At 52.8% G+C, this 14222-nt stretch overlaps 7 non-coding genes across 7 annotated transcripts; 2 read left to right on the forward strand and 5 right to left on the reverse strand.

Moving 5' to 3' along the window:
* The first annotated feature begins 802 nt into the window (after positions 1-802).
* TRNAR-CCU (transfer RNA arginine (anticodon CCU)) lies at positions 803-875 on the forward strand. The gene has a single exon. It is a non-coding gene; the product is annotated as a tRNA-Arg (tRNA).
* A 2048-nt stretch (positions 876-2923) lies between these two features.
* Positions 2924-2995, reverse strand: TRNAG-UCC (transfer RNA glycine (anticodon UCC)). The gene has a single exon. It is a non-coding gene; the product is annotated as a tRNA-Gly (tRNA).
* Positions 2996-4737: 1742 nt separating this feature from the next.
* TRNAT-UGU (transfer RNA threonine (anticodon UGU)) lies at positions 4738-4811 on the forward strand. Its single transcript has one exon. It is a non-coding gene; the product is annotated as a tRNA-Thr (tRNA).
* A 6746-nt stretch (positions 4812-11557) lies between these two features.
* On the reverse strand, positions 11558-11666 carry TRNAL-CAA (transfer RNA leucine (anticodon CAA)). Its single transcript has 2 exons — positions 11629-11666; positions 11558-11603 (listed from the first exon to the last, which is right to left on the reverse strand). It is a non-coding gene; the product is annotated as a tRNA-Leu (tRNA).
* Positions 11667-12597: 931 nt separating this feature from the next.
* On the reverse strand, positions 12598-12669 carry TRNAE-UUC (transfer RNA glutamic acid (anticodon UUC)). Its single transcript has one exon. It is a non-coding gene; the product is annotated as a tRNA-Glu (tRNA).
* Positions 12670-13154: 485 nt separating this feature from the next.
* TRNAC-GCA (transfer RNA cysteine (anticodon GCA)) lies at positions 13155-13226 on the reverse strand. Its single transcript has one exon. It is a non-coding gene; the product is annotated as a tRNA-Cys (tRNA).
* Positions 13227-13878: 652 nt separating this feature from the next.
* Positions 13879-13951, reverse strand: TRNAA-UGC (transfer RNA alanine (anticodon UGC)). Its single transcript has one exon. It is a non-coding gene; the product is annotated as a tRNA-Ala (tRNA).
* Between the last annotated feature and the right edge of the window lie 271 nt (positions 13952-14222).

Here is a 14222-nt window from a genome sequence, read left to right on the forward strand (position 1 = left end):
ATATAGTGAAAATTGAGTCCTACTCAACCAATTATTTTAATATGATTTTACTAACCAAAGCTAACATACTATTATGATTTACCTAACCAATCACACTCCACCACCTTTGTTGATTTTCCCCCAGCAAAATTAATTATACAGCAGACAGAAACAGTTGCGATCCAGACAGCGATCACACAGACAAACAATAGGAAAGTGAAGAGAATAATCATAGAGTTCAAGGGAAAACCTCACAAAGGAGATTTCAGGCAGCCAGGCCATGGGGGTCTCTGAAATTTCCCGTCCTGCCTCGCTGTTGCCAAGGATGCTCTGTGAGGTCACTGCCTCCCAGCCAATAAGCTGAGGTGCTGTAAAAGTTCCTTGTGATGTCACTGCTACCTTGCAGGCTCATGTCCTGCCCCTGGCCAGCCCCTTGGTGTGTTTGAGCTGCTCCCCCTCACTCAGGGCTGGTTCTGGGGCTGAAGCAGCGAACATCAGAGGCTGCTCAGGGGGCCACATTGCTAGGCCAGGGGCCCTCCTGTGGGGCTGTGAGTGTTGCTGTCCCGGCTGTACAGACAGGGCCATAGAGCCTCAGGAGGCTGCAGCGGTGGGAGACACTTCCCTGGTTTCGGGAGGGAGACGAGACATCAAGGCCCATGACTCGGAGCCAGCTACAGATACCCATGGAAAGCTGATTTTCAGAGGGGTGTGATCAGCCCTTCCTGTGTATCTGGCTTCTTCAAAGGGGCTTAATCAGGAGCTAAAAGTTGAAGAAGGGACATTTAGAAGGGAGAATTTCTTTCCCTGGCAGTCTTTTCTGTGTGCCCCAGTGGCCTAATGGACAAGGCACTAGCCTCCTAAGCCAGGGATTGTGGGTTCAAGTCCCATCTGGGGTGACAGTTTCTCTCACTGGCAAAGAGTTTATATTCCTTTGCTCTCTGAAACAATTAGCACAGATGCTCCACAGTTGCTCTCTCCCTCTCTGCAGAAGTTGTTCAGACCCTGCACTAGCAAATGCTGGGTGTAAGATGCAGATGTTAGTGCTAAAAGCCCAGGTATTCAAAGTCAGAATGAAGAGGCACATTTGCTCTAGAAGGCCCAGGAGTGACAGCATGTGGCAGAGCAGGGTCTGTCTGGAGACAAAGTGGACCTGAGGATGAGAAGGCCCATGAGAGGCAGAGACTCCAGAGCAGTGGGGTGGTTAGTTATTTGGTCTGGCAAAAGGACAGAAAAACCCCAGGCCCTGAGCATGGTGCGGGCAAGGACCATGGGGCAGTTTGCCTGGTGGGGTTCAGGGCGTGGAGAAGCTGTGAAGCTCTGTGAGTGGATAAGGTCCCTGGCTGAGCTGCGCCACCAGCCTTGTGTGCGACTCAAACTGTCCCTCGTCCCCTTTTGTGTGTCTGTTGCGCTTCCAGCTTCTTTCCTCAGGTATGTTCATCCGGCAAAGACCCCCCCCCCAGGGATCTTGTATCTTCCTTTGTGCAGCTCATCCGCAGACACAGCCAGGGCTGGAAGGAAATTGCTGCACTTTGGGAGTCAAAGGTGTTGTCTGGGACCACAGAGGAGTTTCACCCAACAGCTTGAGGGGGGCACCATGGCTTAGCTTGCTCCTTTTAAACAGAAGAGCCTGGGTTCAACTCCCAGTGGTGCCTTGTTGCTTCCTTTGCTCACATTTTCCCAGGTCTTTCTGGGACACAGAAGAGGCCTCCCCTGGCCACTCATGGAACTGCTGGGCTGACCCAGGGCCTGAAAGGGCTGTGGCTGCTGCTGACAGGGAAGAAGCTGGGAGGTAAGATGCTGATAGCAAGAGATTCCAGCTGCCTCTTTGCCCTGGGTCTCAGTGCCCCATGACAGCCAGCAGCCACCTTGACCAAATGTCAAACCAGCTGGACTAGCCAGCCCACGTCACAGTGAGTCGCTTGTGGCCCTGTCAGAGAAGAGCCATTGGCAGCTGCAGAGACATCCCTTCAGCTGCCGGACACGCCTTTCTAAAAGGGCTATTTGTGAGCTGTGTTTGGGTTGGCTGGCTAGTAAAGTTGGTTAGTGCATGAAGCTAGTAATACCAAGGTCTTGGGTTCAAGCCCTGTGCTGGCCACAGATATGTTTGTTGTGGTGACTGTTCTACCCCTGTCTCCCTCCTTTAGCTGCCTGCTATGGACAGGGAAACAGAAATAGGCACAAGACTGTGAGCTTTTCAGGAAATAGGCCAGAAAACTGGTAAGAGGAGGCTCCAGCCTGCACAGACCCAGGGGCTAAAAGGGCCTTGGCCTGGCCTGCTTTCCCCAATAGCAGGGAAACTCTTCTCTTCCCTCTGTTGTGGGTCCACCTTTGGGCCTGCTGGCTCAGCTGTTTAGAGCTTGATGCTAATAATGCCCAGGTTACGGGTACAAGCCCCATGCAGACCCCACAACAGCCAAATTAGTTTTGTTTGAGCTGCTCCCCACGAAAAGCGGTGAAAGGGAGCCTTTGGCTGTGGGACCCACTTGTGCCTGTTGCTCAGGGTTAAATAAGATCTCCCCCAGGAGATCGTCTGTTCCCTTCCCACCTTGCATTGGCTGGGAATCAAATCAAGCAAGGGGCAGCAAACGCCAGGCACTGTCATTGTCTGGGCCACAGATACAGACGCTCTTGGAGCTGTGGTCCCAGGAGGAGTTTCTGCAGGCCCTGCAGTCCATGCGGAGGAATGTGGACATTTTTGGCCAAATGGCCAATGGTCTAGCAAAGAAAGGTCACCTCCCTCCTACCCCCGCATCCTACCAAGTCAGAGCCAAGGTCAAGGAATTGCTGCAGGGGTACGTGAGGGAGGAATCGCATTACTGTGCACGCTCTCGGAGAGGATGAAGAGGGGTGAGAGGCAGCCCACAGCTGCAGGACCCATTCGTGCCTGTTTTTTCAGGGTTCAAATAAAAGCTCAACAAGGAGCTTTGATGCTCCCTCTTTACATTGCATTGGCTGGGAATTGAACCCAGGTCAACTGCTTGGAAGGCAGCTATGCTCACCACTATACCACCAATGCCTGCCTGCAAAGTTTCTGGGAAAATCCTACATCTGCCATGAGGCTAGCCAGAGGTGAGAGGGTGCCTGTGTTGTTTCGGTAAAGCAGAACTTCTTGGCTATTAGGCAAAGACCAGAAGTGGATGCCTCGTTATGGGTCCCTGGGCTCTAGGGAAACTCTCAGCTCCTGCAGCCTCTGCCCCTTGCCCAGCACCCCATGGCTCAGCCCTACCATTGGGGGCTGCCCTGCTCCAGTGTGTGATAGGAGTTGAGTGAGAGGATGGAGCGTCTGGGCCTCCACCAAAGGTCCATCCATGAAGGGCAGAAATGCTGGGGATATGATGTGGGTCACTCCTCCAGAGGCGCACAGGCCCCCCACCCTGTGTTGGGAGCAAAGGGTCTAGAGAAGTATTGGGGGGAGTTCCTGGTCTTCCCGCTTCAGGATGACAATCTGCTCCTGCAGGCACCAGTGCTGCCAGGTGCTAAGTTCCCAACACTGGGCTGAAAAGTACAACCACTGTCAGGTGTACTCAGTGGTAGTGTTTGAGTGCCGATTGTAGAGGTCTTGGTTCAATCTCAAGTGCCCCCTGAAAAAGTTGATTATCCTAAGTGAAACATTTGAACCCAGGTGTGTCAATCATGGATTTCTATTGTACAGGGATTCTTAAAATGTCAGCAAACCCCTCGTGTGTTCTTGTGCCAATGCACGTAAACCAGGCAGACGGGTCCCTCAGCTGAAACCAGTTCAAACCTGCTGGGTGTCTGGTTTCTATTCCCATCAACTGAGCAAGGCTGAGATCTGAATGCCCATTGGCTGTTCTGTACAGAAGAACAAGAACCACGTCCAGCTGGAGAGGAATTGCCGTGATCAATCTTCTGGAACTTGATTCAGCCAGTCTAACTAAGACTCACTAAATCAAACCCAGAGGGCACCCACCAGCATCCTGCACTTCTGCTCTTTGCTCCCTTTGGCTTCCTGCTGTGGGGACAAGGCAAAGTTCAACTGAAGGAAGCCGACTCCAGGAACAGATGGAGGGATGGTAGGAAAAGCAGACACATTGGTCAGGCACCGCTGGTTTCATGCACACTCAGCCTCACCTACAGCTGGGAGGCAGTTTGCAGTGAGCTGAAAAGAAACTGGCCGACAGAACCAAGGCTCAGGATATTTCTGGGTCCAGATGTGCAAACAGCTGGCAGTCAAGCTTTTTGCCCTTGTTAGGAGTGTGACCAAAACACAGGCCTCAGTGTGAGCAAGATTCAACCCTGCACAGGGAAGAGCTTTTGGATTTTTAAGCCAACTCCTTAACCACTTGGCCATCATTACTGTAAGAGACCATTCTCCTGTACTTATATGTGAACAAAAAATTTGTGACTTGCTCGTTGGCCAATTCGGATTGCTATAGGACAAAGGAATTCTCCCTTAATTCTGTGCCCTCAGGAAGGGACAGACCCAAGGAGGCCAGGCCCCCACCTGGGGTCTCCAACCCAAACTGTGAGACCCAAGTGCTTACAGTCCAGACGATTAGTGTTTGCTGCACTTTTCCCTTCCCCCAGCAATTCTAAATCTCAAGGCCAACTCCACAGTCCCAGGGGGTGAGGGAGATGTGCATGTTAGAGCCTCTGCCCACTGAGCTGTAGCCTTCTGTGCCCAGGGAGCCAGACACCACCAGGGCTGGAGGGAAATGGGGATTGGCTGCACTTTGGGAGTCAAAGGTGTTGTTTGGGACCATAGAATAGAGCAGTTTTAGGTACTGGCCTGCAGAGGGCACCATGGCTTAGCTGGCTAAAGCACCTGTCTTGTAAACAGGCAATCCTGGGTTCAACTCCCAGTGGTGCCTTGCTGTGGCCTTTGCTCACATTTTCCTATGTCCTTCTGGGACACAGAAGAGGCCTCCCCTGGCCACCCATGGAACTGCTGGTTCAGGAGAGGCTGGTTAGGGAGAAGGAAACCAGAAACCTGGAGCGGGTGCAGAGATGACTAGCACTGGCCAGGCAGGGCTCTGACTCCCACTCTAAGTCCCTGGGTACCACACATGGGCCAGTGAGTCCTTCTCCATGGTCGTCCCAGTGCTCTGGGTGCGAGAGACGTGCCTGTAACTCCCTGCTGGAAGCGTGGGCCCTGCCCTGCCTGGTGAGGGAGGGGACAAACACAGACTGGTTGATAGGGGCTCTGACACTCCAGCATCGGGGTCGTCCAGCCCGTCAGACGGATTTAAACCAGGCCGGTCGGAGCCTCCTGCACTCGCCAAGGGGGATTCTACACTTGCTGCCTTGGGAGCCAGGGTCACATTGCAGAGCTCCCCCAGGGATATCCCACGGCACCACCAGCCCAGCCCCAGCCGCTCTCCCTGCCCTCAGCAACGTGGCTGCGTTTTATCCTTCCCCTTCAGTGACAACTGCCCATTCCCCACCAGCCCCAGACCCTGTGGGACCCACTCCCTTCCCCAGGAGCAGTGAGTGCCAGCACGGCTCCCTGCTGAGGCTGCGGCTGTGGGAACAAGCCCCTGGCTTTGGGAGGGAGATGAGATGTCAAGGTGCTGAGTTTCACACTCTGGGGGCAGCTGGAGGTGCCTCCTGAGAGCTGGTTTTCAGAGGGGTGTGATCAGCCCTTCCTGTGTTTCTGGCTCCTTCCAACGGCTTGAATCTGGCACCTAAAAATTGAGGAATGTGCATTTGGAAGAGGGAATTTCTGTCTCTGTTCTCTTTAGTGTGCCCCAGTAGCTTAATGGACAAAGCAATGGTTTCTTAAACCAGGGATTGTGGATTCAAGTCCCACCTGGGTTGACAGTTGTGATGTTTCCTGGTAGGTGTAGAGTCTCTTTGGGTTCCTCTTTGTCATGTTACCTGTGAGATGTTTCAACACTGGGCAAGTGTCCCCTGGAATTGCCATTTCCCCCCAGACAGGACCCCTCAGGAGCAGACAGTGACACTGGTGTTAGGCGCAGACAGGAGGAGAGTGTTTCCTAAAAGCTGAGGTGTGCACAGTGAGGTCACTTGCAGAGATGCAGACGCTGGCGTCACTGTATGCGCCTTGGCACCTGTTACCCATCGGTACCCACCACCTCTCAGCCCCCTGCCAGCACCCAGACAGAAGGCCAGTGCACATGGAGCCAGCGACCATAGCAAGGGAGGCAGCTGCAGCACAATTCCAGGCCTGGGGCCCATTGAACAATTGTTTGAACTATTTTTAAAACAAAAAAATATGAAAAACTTTAGGCTCCGTCTACACTGCAGGCTTCTTGACCAAGAACGGTTTTGGGCAAGAGTTCTTGTGCAAGAGCTCATCCACACGGCCGTGTGCTTTAGCCCTAAAAGCAAGGCAGGATAGCTCAGTTATTTGAATGTTAGTTTGCTAAGCCCAGGGTTATGAGTTTAATCCTTGAAGTCACCATTTAGGTATCTGGGGCATATCTGTCAAGGATGGTTCTTGGAGCTTCCATTAGCGCAAGGACAGAACTACCTGACCTCTCAAGGCTCATTCAAGCTCTATGAGATGGTTTATCTCCTTATAAAGAGAATTGTGGACACTCTCTTGTGTAAGAAAGCTCTAGCCATAGGGGTTTCTGGCACAAGAAATCCCTCTTGCCTGTGCACACTGCCTTCTTGTGCAAGAGGGCTTATTCGTTATGGGGAGAGGAATAACTCTTGTGCAAGAAGCCATCTTTTCTAATGGTTTACTATATATTTTCTTGTGCAAGAATGCACATGCAGGGTAAACACTCCACTAGTTTTTGCACAAGAGCGGCCATTTTGTGCAAAAAGCTTGCAGTGTGAAAAACCTCACACCAACAAGCACACCCCAGGAGGTCCCATTGAGATTTGAACTCACATTGCAGGTTTCTAAGTCCTGAATAGTGATTCCAAAATAGCTTATTTCGAACTAGCACGTCTACACTGCAAGGAAACCTCAGAATAGTCCGAGGCAGGCTCCCCAGTGTGGATGAGCTGTCTCGATTTAGAGCCCTGGGAAGAATAACTCAGAATGGCCCCGGGGAGGGGCTAGTTCAAACTAGCAGCAGTGGTGCAGCTACACGGGCCTTATTTTGAAATAGCTAATTTGGAACAGGTGTTATTCTTCTTAGAATGAGGTTTGCAGAAGTCGGAATAAGCCGTCTGTTACTTCAGAATTATTTCAAAATAACGGAATTGCTGTGTAGACTCTTGCATTGTTATTGTGGAATAACGGCCATTGTTCCAAAAGAACTTTTGTGTGTGGACAGAACATGCGCAGCCCAAAAATTGTGATTGGCAGCTCCTCCCCACAATCCTTTTGTCAATTAAAGTGCAGGTCTCTGAAGACAGGGACCCAAGGTAACCACCTTGACTGCTTTCTGCTAAGGCCAGGTTCTTCTCATGTGTCTTCTTTGTTCCAGAGTCTGTAGGGATGTGGCACCGAAACCTTTTGTGCTGGCCATAATGTTTTTCCTTTATTTAAAATGAAGTTTGATCAACTAACATGAGACAGTTCAAACGCTGAATCATTTAATGATTTAAATTAAACTTTTCTCCCCAGCTGCAGCCCTAGCAAAATGTCTGGGGTGTGATTATGTCATTAGTGGTGAGTGTCCATTAGTAACCAAGAGTCCATGGAAAGGTTTGGGGAGGGCAGGGGCTCAGCAAAGGGGTGGGGTGTTGGGGAAGGGACGGGATAGATCCTGGCTTGCCCTGACATTTAAAAGGTGACCCTGGGGCCATGTGGCCCCCTGAGCCGTCTCTGATGTTCCCTGTGTGAGCCCCAGAACCAGCCCTGAGTGACGGGGGCTGAGGGGGAGCAGCTCACACATGCCAAGGGGCTGGCTGGGGGCAAGACATGAGCCTGCAAGGCAGCAGTGACATCACAAGGAACTTTTACATGACCTCAGCTCATTGGCTGGGAGGCAGTGACCTCACAGAGGGACCATGGCAACAGCCAGGTGGGACAGGCTGCAGGAATCTCAGAGACCCCCATGGCCTGGCTGCCTGGAATCTCCTTTGTGAGGTTTCCCCTTGAGGGCAGAAGGGATTAAGGGTCCCATCTGGGAGTGTCTCTGTGGAGATTTCCCCTTTCCCCAGGCTGCAGTGGGAGGGGCTGGGGCAGGCAGGGGTACAGGAGGAGCTGGCACTAAACTGAAGAGAGATCTGAGAGAAGCAAGAGGAAGGGCTGCAAACATCCAATGAGGATGGGATTTGAACCCATGCCTGCAGAGAACAAGGGATTAACAGTCCATCCCTTTAACCACTGGGCCACCTCAGCTGAATTGTGTGGGCTTGTTTCAACCTACCCCAAGCCAGCACTACCAGGAACCTTTGTGCCACTTGCTGGCTGGCCGGGGACACCCAGGGCTGGAAGGTTTTGGCTTTTCACAATGTTCCCTGGGCTGTTGTACAAAGCTCAGTGCTGATAAGAAACCCAAACAACCCCTGGATACATGTACCCCGCAGACTTCTTGATCAAGAACTGTGTTGTGCAAGAGTTCTTGTGCAAAGCGTCTTGTGCAAGAGCACGTCCATACTGCCATGTGCTTTTGGGCAAGAATGTCCGAGGCAGTGTTCACGCTCTCTTGTGCAAGAAAGCTCTGATGGCCATTTTAGCCATAGGGGTTTCTTGCACACAAAAAAACTGTTGCCCGTTCATACTACCTTCTTGTGCAAGAGCTCTTGCACAAGAGGATTTATTCCTCATGGGGAGAGGACTAACTCTTGCCCAAGAAGCCCTGTTTTCGCACGTTTTGCTGTAAATTTAGTTGCTCAAGAACTTGTGTGCAGTGTAGATGCTTCTCAAGTTTATGCACAAGAACGGCCATTCTTGAGCAAGATGCCTGCAGTGTAGATGTAGCCCCTGGGTGCCCAGAGACGGGCTGTCTAGTCACAGTCTGGCTCGGCGCTCGCTCTGCAATGGGAAGATGTCCACGGAGCAGGCAGATGGCAGCAGCACACAGCTCTGGTGGGCCCAGCATCCAGAGGAGCGTTTCCAATATGAGTGTTTACTGACAGTGTCCGTCTCTCGTCTGATTTCACAGTGAGCTTCCCTCACATCCCCCTGCCGCAATTCCTTGACCTTGGCTCTGACTTGGTCTAGGATGCGGGGGTAGGAGGGAGGTGGCCTTTCTTTGTAAGACCATTGGCCATTCGGCATAAATGTCCACATTCCTCCGCATGGACTGCAGGGCCTGCAGAGACTCCTCCTTGGAACACAGCTCCAAGAGGGTCTTTATCTGTGGCCCAGACCATGACAGTGCCTGGCGTTTGCTGCCCCTTGCTTGATTTGATTCCCAGCCAATTGAAGGTGGGAAGGGAACAGGCAACCTCCTGGGGGAGATCTTATTTAACCCTGAACAACAGGCACAAGTGGATCCCACCCCCAAGGGCTCCCTCTCACCGCTTTTCATGGGGAGCAGCTCAAACACTCTGTAGTGTGTATTCTCAGATTGCCCCTGTCCCACCTGGCTGTTGTCTTGGACCCTCTGTGAGGTCACTGCCTCCTAACCAATGAGCTGAGGTGCTGCACATGGTGCTTATGATGTCACTGCTGCCTTGCAGGGCTCATGTCCTGCTCCTGGCCAACCCTTTGGCCTGTTTGAGCTGCTCCCCCTGTATCACCCCCACTCGCTCAGGGTATGTCTGCACTGCAGAAGTAAACAGAGTCTCAACCACTGCTTCCAATACAGCCAGCTGAAAGGGGAGAGCAGTCCTAGGTGTGGGCACACCCCTTCAGTTGTTTAGCCCTGCAAGATATTCAACTACTGATGTGTAAATACAGCTCATGCTGGGCTGGGAAAGGAATCCGGGCTGTGGCTATGTAAATCCAGTTCAGCCAGTGCTATAGGCCTGATGGAGGATCAGTTGTGAGAATGGAATGTGGAGTATTGTAACTAATTTGTCTGTTGTGGGGTCACAAACCATTTTATCTCTAACTATAGGAATTGTAAAATATGACACCAGTGCTTGCAGGAGAGACACTGTCATTGAAAAAAGTCTGGGATGGACGAGCCTTCCCCTTCCAGACTCAAGTGGAGTGGACTCTGGGTGTGGGGGGAACAAGCGTGAACCAGCAGGCCACATGTCCTCCAGCCATGAGCTATGAGACGGGTTCATTCTGTCTCTCCCTCCCCCACTACCCATTCTAAGGATAGACCTAGAACAGACTCCTTAAGGAATCTCTTTGTTATTTTGAAATATTATTCCAGTGGGGGCTGGAATCTTGTCCAGCCTAGTGGGGGGCCAAGAGCTGAAATCACCAAGGAAACTGACAAAGAGCAGAAATCACTGGGTTTAGCCCAGAGCCAGACCGATCCCGATCGTAGAAGCAGCAGCTGGCAGGAGCAAGCAGCCAGCAGGGTGAACGGTAGGGGCAAGAGCAGGTAGTTGGTGGGTGGCCAGTAGGAACAGTGGCAGGTGGCCAGCAGGGTAGCTGGTGGGAGTAGCTGGCGGCAAGCCAGTAGGAGCAGTGGCGGGTGGCCAACGGAGAGGGTGAGATGCCTCCTATGCCCACTCCCTCCAAGAGTGGGAGGTGAACTCTGAAAATCATGCCTAAGCTCTTATCTGCCCTGAGCAAGGGCAGCAACTGTGAGTGGGGTACAGAGAGAGTTTGGGCATGTGAATGGGACACGTACATTGCTGGACTTACATTGCTGGCAAAGGACACTGCTCAAGCCACTTGAGCCGAGACTTATTTGTGGGTTGGTTCTGAACCCTGCTTGTGGTATTTTCCCAGGCGAATGCCACGTTACTTCTCACCCTCTTTCATTAAAAGTTTCTTTTCTACATTCAGACTCTGTGCTGGCAAGTGGGGAAGCATCGCCTCCCCGAGGTACTCGCGGGGGGGGGGGGGGGGATTTCCCAGGCTACTGGGTGGGGGCTCAAGCCAGTTTTGTGTGAGATGAATGAAGAAAAACCCCTAGACATCAAACCCAGCCCTGGCTGCTGCCAGCACTACCTGGCAGAAGAGATACACTAGCAGGGGGAATGACCAAAGCACAGGCCTCGCTATGAGCAGGCTTAGAACTTTTTCAGGGAAACCCTATTGGATTTCTAGTCCAACACCTTGACCACTCGGCCATCACAGATGTGAAGACAGCAGAGCCCCAGGGCCAGGGGAACTGGCAGATAATCCCGATGCCCAGGCGTGATGTCACCTGCCACACAAAATTCACACAGCAAACCGGGCTCTTAGAACAGGCGAAGTTTGGGGGCTCGTTGCTGGGCCGTGGGGTGAAGCATCAAACCAGCCCCCTCCTGTGGGGCCTGTGAGTGTTGCTGAATGTGTGCCCCTGGAAACAGGAAACAAAAGGTCTGGGAGCCACACAGAGACCCTGCTGGGCTGAAGTCCCAACGACTCCACTTTGTCTTTGCCTGCGGGCTTGTCTGTCTGCAGCCTGGAAACCTCCTGGCTCCTCAGACCACTGGTCTGGATGGAGCGTTACAGACGTCGGAATAATGGAATTGCAGTGTAGACGCTCCCATTGTCATTGCAGCGTAATGGCCGTTATGCCCAAGGAACGCTGCTGTGTAGATGCAGCCTGAGAAAAATGCTGAGCAAGGGCTCCTGCAACGTCAGGGGAGTCATTGAAATGAGGTCAATTCTCTAGATATAAAAATGAAGCAATGTCAGGAGTGGGATTTGAACCCACGCCTCCATTCAGAGACCAGAACACCCAACTGAGGGAAAGTCAGAACCTTGAGTCTGGCGCCTTAGACCACTCGGCCATCCTGACAGCTGTGCAAAAGTATTCAACCAAAGTTTTCTTACATGTGTGAGTTGCTCGGGAGGCAAAGGGAGCACCTCTCTTTCCCCACCTAACAGCCGCTCTACAGCACAGCTGGGTTTATCCCCACTCACCCTCATCTACCGTTGTGAGGTGTTTTATAGGGAGCTGACAGGAAACAGAAGAGGGGAAAACTCTGGCCGGCAGAACCGAAGCCTGGGATTGTCCTGTGCCAGGAAATCTGTGTCAGTGCCCTTGGGGATCCTGAGCAGGGTTGGTACTTGGGGTGGGGCCGGGGGCTGTTCTGAAAGGCTGCAGGCACCGTTAGACCCTTTTCTCCTTCCCTGTCTCACCCCAGCGCTGAGTAACACTCAGTGTCGGTCTGAGCATCCGTCCTGCTCTGGGACGTGTCTCTGTGGCAGGAACCTGCCCAGGCGGCTCTCGCAGTGAGGCCCCTCCCTGGCAGCACCGAGCAGTGAGAGCTGAGTGAAGGGGGAGGCAGGGCCAGGGGGAGAAGGCTCCATGACTGTGTCAGAGGGAGGCTCTGCCCTGGCCAGTGGGGAATCGTTGCCTCTCTGAGGGGCCCAGGCCTGGTGGGTCATTTCCCCAGGTTACTGAGTGGGGGCTGGAGCCAGTTCTGGGTTGTCTCCTTCAACAACAAAACTGAACCAATGGATCTTGTGCCGATCTGACCCTGCGCTGGGCTAGTGCTGTGTGTGCCACAGAGCTTCCTGCAGGGCTGCCTGCATGGGAGAGGGGAGGGGCAGTTTGAGTCACCAGCTCTGCCCCTTCTGAAGAGCTTGTGAAAATGGCAGGTGCTGTCTTGGCAGTGAGGGAGAGGTGGGAAAGGGGCCCTGAGTGAACCTCTTGGGTCACAGCTGCTGTTACAATGAGGTAAGATGAATGACTTGGCAGATGTCAGGTGAAAACTGAGGCTGGTTTCCCTGACTGGGAATTGAACCCAGGCCTCAGCAGTGAAAGTGCTGAATCCTAACCACTAGACCATGAGGGACACATGAACAAGGCTCTTTCCTTACCTAAACTAGCCTTTCACAGGCCACTTTCTGTCCCCTTCAGGACATGGGTCCATTTTCCATTGCCCAGAGGGGACAAGAACAGAAACCAAACAGAACATCAGAACAGCCAGACTGGGCCATGCCAGTTGCCCAACTAGCCCAGGATCCTGTCTCACAACAGCAGCCAATCTCATTGCCCAGTGGGAATCCTCAGGACAGACAGTTATTAAGTGATCCTTCCCATCACCCATTTGTTAAGTGATCCCTCCCGTCACCCATTCTCAGCTTCTAGAATACACCACCTCAGGACACCTACCCTGTCCATCCTGGTTAAGTGCCAATCATTGTGGCCACCTGGGCTTCCAAAGTTGAGTAGCTCTCCATTAAGGGTTCTTATTAATGTCAAGAACCTCAAGCAATGTAAAGCCAGATTGTGATGGAACTGGAAAGGAAAATATTTCCACTAGAAGGAAATTTTCCAAGGGGGCAGTTGGGTTTGAACCAAGGACCACTCGATCTGCAGTCAAACACTCTACCACTGAGCTACACCCCCACAGAAATTGCCATCTGCAGCCAATGTTGGAAACTGGACAAGGAACAAGAGACAAGAGGCTTTTGTGTAACTCACATCCCAGGTGCCACCCTTGGGCTTGGTCTCCACACTGAGCAGGCGGGTGGCAGGGGTCTGATGCTGTCACAGCTGCAAGGCAAGTCACCCACCTGGCCCCTGAGCTCCATGTGGGTGGCAGCCAGAGCGTGTGAGTGGAACAGAGACTCGTGGGGGGCAGGGATTTGTATATTTTAGGAAGGGTCCTGAGTCCTGGCTCCCAGCCACGCGCCTTGGCAGAAAGACCAGAGGCCCCTGCACAAAGCGCATTGTGGGGCGGCAGGAAAGGGGCCAGCCCCTGAGCACCAGTGAGTAGGTGTGAGAAGATGGGAGTGAATCCTGCTACCTCTCATGCGCAAAGGCAGCACTTTTCCAATGGAGCTAATTCTGCCCCACCTGCAACCTGTCTCCAGTGCTTCTGCCACTGTCCGGCCCAGGAGGGCTGGTGTCCAGCAGCTCTCTGCCCCAACGTGGCTGGCTTTTGGTGAGAGTAAGTAGGAAGTGGGGGCCGGGCCGGGGGGAGGGGGCCTACTGGAGCCACTTAGCCCCCTGGCTGGCTCTGCTGGTAAAAAGAAAAATTGGAAATTTTTCCCCTCATTGGAGAATGTGGGTATCGATCCCACTACCTCTCACATGCAAAGCGAGCGCTCTACCACTTGAGCTAATTCCCCTGTTATACATATAATGGTCTTCTTGGAAGCTCTTCCTTTCTCCACAGAGACATCGACCTTCTAGGTCAGTTAGTCGTGGGAAAGGAGAAGGCTCCAAAAAGGCCTCAAGGGCAGATCTCAAGGAGACTCCTTGCAGCAAAGCCATGGGGGGGGGGGGGGGGGGGGGGTTCTGAGATGGCCCCTGCCCTGCAGCCTGTCCCACCTGGCCATTGTCATGGACTCTCTGTGAGGTCATCACCTCCCAACCTCCTTTAGCCAATAAGCTGAGGGG

The sequence above is a fragment of the Pelodiscus sinensis genome, chromosome 31, assembly GCF_049634645.1.
Source record: "Pelodiscus sinensis isolate JC-2024 chromosome 31, ASM4963464v1, whole genome shotgun sequence".
Taxonomy (NCBI): domain Eukaryota; kingdom Metazoa; phylum Chordata; order Testudines; family Trionychidae; genus Pelodiscus; species Pelodiscus sinensis.